Raw genomic sequence first — 10,363 nt, forward strand, 5'->3', positions numbered from 1 at the left:
CCTTTTGCTCTTTTTTCTTCCAATTGTTGTGGTGTCAACCTTATAGGTTGTGGAAGACTAGGAGCAACAACACTTCCGTCTTTATAGTTGTGAGTGGTATGCTTCCTGGTTACCATAATTTTGCTTTCCTTTTTTCTTGCTAACCTGAATGCCTTCTCTAATGAATCAGGTTCCCAAAGGTGAACATCATGTTGGATATTATCCTTTAAATACCCTATGAACACATCAATCCTATGCTCCTCTGGAATATCTTTTACCCTTATGTTCAATTTTTGGAACTCCTCAATGTGCTCCATTATTGAACCCTTTTGTTTGAGACTTATCAATTGATTAAAAAAAGTGTTGCTTTTTGTATCCTCATAATGTGCTATCAATTCTTCCGTAAAAATTGCCCAAGTGATAAATTGTTTATGAGAGCAAAGCCATTGATACCATACAAACTAATTTGGTTCCAAATATAAAGTTGCAATACGTACCTTTTGTGTGTTTTGCACATTATTGAGATCGAAAAATTGCTCCATCTGTAATATCCATGTTGTGAGATCCTTGCCATCAAACTTCCTCATATCGATTTTTGGAATATGGTGGGTCTTCGATCCCACATTAGAGTCTATGATATCATGATTAACATTTCTTTTGTTCGCATCATGAGTTTCCTTTACTACCTTTTCACCATTAGTAAGTATTTCTTGTAGAAAATTTGTCAAATCTGTCTTCAAATTTGTCATGCCTGTCTTCAAATTTGTGTTCAAATATATCTTCAAATTGTCCATCTTAGCTTCCATGCTATTCATCTTAGCTTCCAAGCCATTTATCTTAGCTTCTGTTAACTTTTTTGAGAGTAACATTTGTTGCACTTGTTCTTGTAATTTTGATATATCATGTAGCATTTCTTCCTCTTCTTCATGAGTCATGCTAGAGCTTTCAGGTTCCTTACTAGGTGTTTGCATTTTCTTTCCTCGTGGCATCAGTTACCGATAATAATGCTCTACTAGCCCTTCGAATTCCTTCAAAATAAATTTTCAAACCAATCTTAAGCAAAAATTTAAAAGAATCTACACACATTTGTTTTTACTTTATAGGAGCTCGATATTGCTCTGATGTATCTCCGTACTTTCATAACATCCAATTCTAAAATTGCGACCTATGGTAGCCCTCTGTGTCCTCTTTCCAATGCCACAAGTCTGATCCAAATTGGATTCTCCAAGGAAGAGTTATGCGAAATCTCCCACAGTGACCTTATTATAGACTAGTTCAGTAGAGCGAACTTGTACGACGTGCCATGAGTCACTGTTTCGACCTTTAGCTTTGAAAAATATATAGAAGAAACTATAGTCTGTCCCCTTTCTACACCTTCTTATGAAATTTCAATCCAATGCTCAGAGAAAAAGTTATGACGATTTTCCCCAGGTCACCTGTTTGGAATGTAATTCAAGAGTCTGCAAAAAGACCAACTTCCTCAGATCATATCTCCGCAAATATAGTGCAAAAAGCTCTGACATTCGGACTCACGATTTAGCGTGATGTCTTCTCAAATGGGTTTTTTTTTTCAACTTTTGAAATGTCACAGAAAAAAATTTATAGCGAAAATGTCACGATGACCTGTTTGGAGCAGTGAAACCCTAGAATCCAAACCCTTGATACCAAATGTTATGAAACCAGCTCACAAAAAGATAGAAAAGAGAGATCAATGCCTTCGAATTCAGCCTCTTCGAAGGGGTAACCTCCTTTATATTACTTAAATGAACAATTCTTGGATGATACAAATGAAAAGACCTCCTTTCTATATATAGGAGTCTAAGGGGTCATAACATAATTAGAGCCGACATAACAATAATAATGTAAGGGCACAATAATAACAATAATGGGCTTCTATGGGGCAAAATAGTAACAATATGGGGACTACATGGGTACATCAATATAATAAGTGGGTTGTACTAATAACAATAAGGGGTTACACTAGTAGTATAGGGGCCTAACAATGATCGTCTTCAAATTGATGAGCCTCACGAGACCAAGACTGATTCTACACGTTTTGTACATTTTCCTATACCTTGTAAAATTCCAGATAGATACAAGTCTCTGATTTTACCTCCTATACCCCATGTTTTCCCTAAACATCATTACATATATCTACCAAGATTTGATGGTGAATGTGACAACATCACTGCTGAGAGACATGCACTGAATTTTGATTCTTTTCTTGACCTTTTTGAAGTTGATGAAGAAGATGTTAGTATTAGGATTTTTGCTCTTTCTTTGCAAGGCAAAGTCAAGAGTTGGTTCAAAAACATGCCTGATGTGAGCATCTCAGATTTCTAGCAGTTCATCAAAATTTTCCTCAACAAGTGGGTGGTCAGATAGAACCCTTTCTTGATTCTAGAAGAGTATAGCTAGCTGAAAAGACTACTAGGGGAGGCAGTGCAACAATTTTCTGCCAGGTTTAACCAAGTCTATTTTTCGATGTCGGTTAATATAAGACCTCCTCCTAGATCCGCTCTCTTGCACTACCTAGATTCCTTTGATCCGGAAATGGAGTTTCAGCTGAGGGAAAGGAACCTTGCAACACTCAAAGAGATGCAAAACAATGAAATAGATGTAGAGGCTAATTTGTTGATCAGAAGGGCAAAGTTGAAGGAAGAAGAAATGAAGAACATATATCCAGAGGAATCGACATATTTAGAGGCAAATCTCGACATTTTGGTAAGTGTAATGGAAGAGATGATGCAAAATATCACCACAAGGAATGAGTATGATGTTCAAGACCATGGCTCGCTGATTGAAGAAGAACAAGTGGCTGATTCAAAACATTTCCTTTCTTATCCCAGTTGTCATAGATCTGATAGTGATTGTTTTATCGATCATCTTGGAGAAGATAGATCTATTGATATGACATGTATGCTTGATGATGTGTTTTATACTGATGATTTACATCAGTTTGATCAGTATGATGATGATTATGTTCTCCAAACAGAAGCTAGTATTGCAGACAAATCAACAACTAGTTTGTGGAAGGAGGAAGTTCACTTTTAGCAGCTTGAATACAGTGATCAACCATTACATATCAGCTATGGAAGTGAGGAGGAAAGCGCAGCAAATGTTGAAGTAAGTGAAGGATCTTTGCCTTTTTGTTTTACTTCATTTCAGTTCATTAGAGACAACTTTTGTGCAATCAGAAATCAACCATCAATAAGTTTGGATCTAGACCATCTAGATGGCAATGAAATCCTTGTTCAAGACTTCTCATATCTAGATTTGCAGCCATCGAATTCCATTGAATGTTAGGTTGCAGATGAAGACTTGGAAGCTGGAACATATGATCAAATGATGCAAGATGATTCCATACCATTCTATTTTGAATCATTTCAGTTTTTGAAGGGAAATAGACATCGTATATCTTCGAATGAGAAGCCTATCGAAAATCATGCAATCTCATTAGAATCAATAGAAGATGGGTTGTATCAGTCTTTTCAAGTTTTTCACGATCTAATAGTTGATGTGTTGGATGATGTCTGCAGTCAAAGCCCTTCTCCATTAGCTAACTTTGAGCTTGAAACAAGTATTGATACAAAATTGGATCCAGTAGCCACTTTCTTTGTCATTATCAGCAAGAGTCTCGTCACAAAGTTCAGATGAAAGTTTGCATTCATGGTACGAGGAGAAGAAAAGTAATCCATTAGATGAGCTAAGTCCCAATGCACATGAATTTCGAGATCCTTATGCAGTAGTTTTGGAGTCAAATAGAGAATCCATATTATTCAATGGATCTGTTTACAAGTTTTCATGGGAGTTTCCTTTTAGTAGTTCTCTCTTCTTGCTCGTAAACAAGCCCTTGAGGAGAATTCAAACAATAGCTAGAATGCTTACTTGGTTGCATTGGTTGTTTCATTTCACCTGATCAGGTGATGAATGGAATAGTTAGAGTAGGTTATGTTGAATAAGCTCCATTTTGAGTATATTTTCTAGTTTTTCAGTTGCACTTTAGTATCGAGTCAGTTTTTAGTTGAGCAAAAGTCAGTTTGTGTCGTCAAGTCGCTAGTTTTTAGTCATGCATTTCAGTTTGAGTTTTTGATTCCATGCCTAATGGATAAGGTATACGGTGTTATTGGCAGCTCCAAGGAGCTACCATCCCCAATGGAGCCAATGTTAGTGTCAATCTTTGAAGCCTTCTTCCTGTAATCAAACATGCTCTTACAAAGTGATCGTAGGGTGTCCAAGTAAAATTTTGTCATTTCAGTGAGTTTTCAAGTAAAATTGGGTCACTAGGTATTAGGTCTAGGATTTGTTTTCACTCCTTTCAAAGTTTTCCAAGTTTCAATCCATGTCACCATTCGGATGAGTGTATCAACATTCAAAAGGTTGTAATCATCATTTCAAGTTCCAATGGGTCATTTTACACCTTGTTCGTGCTTCAGTTGTACTTGTGTAAGGCTCATTTCCCTCTCCTAGGGTTTTTGTTTTTGAGCAAGACAAAATGAATTTGGAAAATGTGAGAGAGGTTTTTGTCCAAATGGGGCCAAGGAAGAAAACCCTCCTTCACTTTTTACACAAGTGTCATGGTTTTAGAGAAATGTCAAAAATACAGTTGCTACAAGAGAGTTGCTGCACCTTTGGAGTGACCTTCGTAAAATCAATTTTTCTCCTAGATGGAATGACCAAATGACTTGCTTGATGAATCAACTAATAATTATACACAAAGATATTTAAAATGAGCTATCATAAGCTCAATTTAGAGTTGAAGAAGACCTTAAAAAGTTGAGTGCAACAACACTCTGCATTTGGGTAGCCTCATTCTACACATTTTGACCATTCTCGGGAGATTTGACCTTTTACAAGGCAAATCAGCACCAAATTGAAAAATTCAAGATGTTGTGGCAAGTAGCATCGACAAGATTTAAACGAGCTATCACACGCCCAATTTGGACATCAGGAAGGCTATCAAAAGTGAGTTTGAAGTTGGCGCTACACACTAGAGGCCGGCACTACGCTTTTCACTAGGAGACTTTTTGGAGAAATGGTTTGCATATTTGGATTCAGCATGATGAGAACATCAATCCCTAAATGTTTCAGCAAATTTGGAGCAAAACTTGGTCACATAAAGTCAAAAAACCATAAAAAAATGACCTCTTTGCCTCTTTTTGGACACACAGAAGCAACCTTAGGAGAATCCACTTTTGAGGGGGCAAATGACCTCCAAATGCCAAGATGAAATATGTTTCAGAAACTAGACAGGACGAACTTTCCAATGAGCTATTTTGGGCTCGATTTGGCTAAGGGAAAGGCCTCCAAAAGTAGCTACAAAGTGGCACTACACACCTAGCCAGTGGCACTACGCATAGAGCCAGTTTGCCCAAAAATCCAGTTTTTGCCTAGTTTTTCTACAAATTGACTTTTTCTCTCATTTTGGATGAATTTATGATTGTAAATGATGCTATTCTATGTAAATGTAATTGTAAAATGACCTTAGAAGGTAGATTCATCATTTTGAGGTGGTTTGGGGGTAAATGAATCAGTTTCCATGGTTTTAGAGGCAAGTTGTTCCACTGCCTATATTCCTGTTCCTTGTTGGGAAATGGTTGTAACAGTCCCTTATCTCTTGGATTCGACCCCTGATGGCTAGCATAGCTGGTTTTGATGTCTATATTATGTATTTTTCAGTCATTAGAAAAAGTTGGACTCTTTTGGATGCTTTCAGCTACATTGTACATCTCTACAGTAGTTTGGCAAGGAAATAAACTAGGATTTGCAGCTATTTTTGTGGGATTCTTGTGGTAATGTGTTTTTTCATAGTTTCTACTTCTGTCGTTAGTTTTTCTCATGCTATATGTGTGCCAAAATCTAATTCATTCTTCTAAACTAAATGAAATCAAGATAGATAGGTAGAATACATTGGTTAGAGTGCTCTGCCTTAGGAATCCATTTAGTTTTTTATGTTTTCAGCTGTTTGAAGAGGACTCATGAGATTTGCATGCCCTCCTCAGCTCCTCACCAGTCTTAGACCTACCATCTCACTCAATTCCAAGTGCATAAACACCTACCTACCTTGGCCCACAGAACACCCTGCAATTTTGACCTGATTTCTCAGACCCAAAGCTGCTTGCTCCATTTGATCTAGCAACAAAACCATTAAAATCAACCAAAAACCCTAGAGCTACTATGCCTAGCCTAAAATCCATATTTTATTCAGTCATCTCAACTGGGATTGACAAGGAGTGATCTGGATTTAAATAGGAATGCAATAGATTACAGAGATAACCATATACACAAAGATGCAATGGAAATAATGCTTCATTTCATTAATGGAAAATACTGAAATATGCTTACAACCAGAAATGGAAATAAACCAGCTAGGGCGATGGTAGCTTATCTCTGAGAAGAGATGTGGTGGCTACATGCCTCTGAACTGTTCTAAACTGTGTTAAAATGAGGCTCGAAGGCCTATTTATTGTTGAGAAACAATGGAAAACCTTTCACATCCCGAAACCTAACCCTAGAAGATGAAATGCCAAATTTTGGGCCTCGTTTGGGTAAATTGGTACATCAATTTCCCGGGGTCGTAACTTTGGCATACGATCTCCATTTGACGCATACAATAGCTCGTTAGAAAGATCTATCCGAGCACTATCACTTTGGGAGGCAACATGTTACCCAAAATTTCCCAAAAAACGTCGTTTAGGACCTCAAAACGGCTCCAGAAGTTCAGGACCCGAGAAACTGCTAAAAATAGTAAGTTGTGCTACAATTTACGAAACTAGAAAAGCTGAAAGAGACAGTTGTGGGGGTCCAAATGGGATAGGTGGGTGGCCACCAACATCCACCTGGATAATTCCTCCCCCCCTTAGGAAGCAATGGTCCACATTGTGTTGAGTTCCTCCCTGAGATGAGGAAGCTGCTGCTGAGCTGGGTCTCTGGTGAGTTGTTCTGCAATTTCTGATGTGTCCAGAAATGGTGGGAAGCATGGTTGACAACTGTCCACATTGAACGCTCGGTGCAAGCAAAGGAATGGAGTAATGCTGTGCTTCAAAGCATTGTTGCCCGTAGCCTTGGTACTGGTGTAAGGACCATGTCGGAGTGGTCTGAGTTTCTGATGGGTTCTGGTAAGGCGTTCTATCTGCAGATGCAAACAAGCTTTGTCGCCCACCTGAAACTTGTGTGATACCCCTGTGGGTGGGGAGAAGTTGTCCTGTGTTCTGTCATGACCGTATTCCTTTGCTGCTGCTACTGCATGGAGGAACCCTTTGCGGGGGTCATGGATGTAGCAACGATCTTCCCCTTACTTTGGGAGTGAACCAGACAGATGAATTTCCTGGTATGGGAGATGAGCTTGCTGCCTTTCTTAGCAGTGATCAAAGAGGTGGTGATAGGTGGGGCTACCTCCGGTACCGTGTATAATGAATCACCCAAATAAATAATGACAGAACGAGGCCTTGACTCATACACAGCATGTCACCTCCACAAGTATGGCTGGCCTAATAGTACATCACAAACATCCAGAGGTGTAACATCACACAATACCTCATCTGTGAAGGGCTTGATGCTGTAGGGAAGGCGACACTACTGGCGAACTTTGAGATCTCATATTTCGTGAAGCCACCAAATACTGTACGGCTGCGGGTGTGGTGTAGTCGGTAGGCCCAACCGCTTCACGACCTCTGCTGAAATGAGGTTCTTATGGCTCCCACTGTCAACAATGAATTGCATTGGTGAACCCTTCACGCACATCTGTGAGTGGAAAAGACGCTCCCCTTCCTCTGGATTTTCGGGCTCATTTTTCTGGATCTTGGCAGTGGCAACAGTGGCACTGGGATCCGCATCAATGATCTTCTTCCCTTTACCGTTCCCCTTGTCGGGTTTTGGCTTAGGGTCGGAACATGCATCTGATTCGGAAGCTTTCAACTCGGCCACCAGCAACTTCTTGGTCCGACACTCACTTGTGTTATGAGTGGGACTCTTGTGGAACTCACACCACTTTCCTGTGTCCTTCTTCGGCTTTGTGGTGTTGTTCTTTTCTTACGGCTTTGATGGGTTGTCTTGGGTCACCCCGCCTTGGCTTTGTCCTTTGGGCTTCGGATTCACAGATCCAAAGTCTCACTTCTTCTGTTTAAACTTTTGCTCGATTTTGACAGCATATCGGTATGCCGTCCCGAGCGAGGAGATGTTCAAGAACTCCATCTCTTCCTAGATGTATTTGTGTAGGCAGTCGCGGTATTTGAGTACTAGATGCAGCTCATAATCTTTGATACCCAACTGTGTGCGAAGGGTATGAAAAATGTTTGTGAACTCCGACACATCTTGGTCTCGTCCCTGCTGCAGTGTGGTCCATTTGATGTATTTGTCCTCATAGCTTTTGACAGGGTAGTACTACTCCTTGATGGCATCTCGGAATGAATCCCATGTGGGTGCGGCTGAAAATAGTGAGCCCATATTTTCATCCTTTTGCTCGCAGTAGGTTTCCCACCAGTCCTTGACGTGGGGGCTTGCCTTGAGAAGAGCGAAAACAATCTTTTCCCGACTCGAAAATTCATGAACAGAAAAATAACCCTCTAGCAGATTTATCCACTTGTCTACGACATCTGCATCTATTTGACCCTCGAAGATGGGGATTTCGAAATTAACTTGTACCTTAAACGGTGTGTCGTTTCCAAAGTAGCTGTTGGAAGCTGATGCGTCGCCTCTAGGTAGCCACTGAAGGATCTGCGTAAAGATATCCATCATCGTGTTCCTTTGCTGCTCGAGGGCTTCTTCGAGCAAGATTTTGATAGGATCTCCTGCCCCCTCGTCTTTCTTTTCATCCGCCATGGGAGGCCATCGGGATTTGCGAGGCTGGTCTTGCAAAGGTTCAACTAGTTCAAGTCCTAACTCCTTATATCCCGACCTTGTTGGGGACATGCAAAGAAAAACAGAGAAAAAGTAGATTGCTCTGATACCACTGATCCGAATTTAAACAGGAATGCAATAGATTACAAAGATAACCACATACACAAAGATGCAGTGGAAATAATGCTTCATTTCATTAATGGAAAATACTGAAATATGCTTACAACCAGAAATGGAAATAAACCGGCTAGGGCGATAGTAGCTTATCTCTGAGAAGAGATGTGGTGGCTACATGCCTCTGAACTGTTCTAAACTGTGTTACAATGAGGCTCGAAGGCCTATTTATTGTTGAGAAACAATGGAAAACCTTTCACATCCCGAAACCTAACCCTAGAATATGAAATGCCAAATTGTGGGCCTCGTTTGGGTAAATTGGTACATCAATTTCCCGGGGTCGTAACTTTGGCATACGATCTCCGTTTGACGCATACAATAGCTCGTTAGAAATATCTATCCGAGAACTATCAATTTGGGAGGAAACATGGGTCCAACATTGATGTTGGACCCATGTTGCCCCAGATTTCCCAGAAAACGTTGTTTAGGGCCTCAAAACCGCTCCAGAAGTTAAGGACCTGAGAAACTGCTAAAAATAGTAAGTTGTGCTACAATTTAGGAAACTGAAAAAGCTGAAAGAGACAGTTGTGGGGGTCCAAATGGGATAGGTGGGTGGCCACCAACATCCACCTGGATCAAGGAGAGAGCCCTCTCCCGACCTGGTAGGGCTAGCTACCAGGTTAAGCTTGGTTTGTGGTTATCCTAGGATTGCCTCCCTTCAACCTAAGGTCAATCTAGGCTCTAACACTATGTTAGAGCTTCATTGAGTGAAGCCCCTGTGTTATTTTCATGTAATTAAAAGCAACTTGGAATGAGTGCCTTCATACAAATATCTCATAATCAATCTTCATCACAAGATCAAGTGGAACTATAACATGAAGAAAATGATGAATGGAGGGTGGAAAGCTTATTATGGATTTGAAAATAATTACAAATTAGTGCACCTTTAACTATTGGATATGAAGAAACTACTATTTAATCATCTTGTCACTCATGTTATCTTATATGTTGTGAATTTTGGGGTTGTGGTATCTCTAGAGAAACGGGGAGAAAGATAGAGAAAATATAAAAGCTTTTTATAACTTATAATTTCATCATCAAAGGCAATACACACTATTTTATCATTTTGTTAGGAAACCAGCTCACAAAAAGATAGAAAAGATAGATGAATGCCTTAGAAATAAGCTTCTTCAAGGGAGAAATCTCCTTTATATTACACAAATGAACAATTCTTGGATGATACAAATGACAAGACCTCCTTTCTATATAGGAGTCTAAGGGGTCATAATATAGCTAGAGCCGACATAACAATAATAATGTAAGGGCACAATAGTAATAATAGTGGACTTCTATGAGGCACAATAATAACAATATGGGGACTATATGGGAACAACAATATAATAAGGGGGTTATACTAATAACAATAAGGGGT

The sequence above is a fragment of the Pinus tabuliformis genome, chromosome 7 (genome assembly GCF_031772625.1).
Source record: "Pinus tabuliformis cultivar Carrire ecotype Pingquan chromosome 7, CPIR1, whole genome shotgun sequence".
NCBI lineage: Eukaryota > Viridiplantae > Streptophyta > Pinopsida > Pinales > Pinaceae > Pinus > Pinus tabuliformis.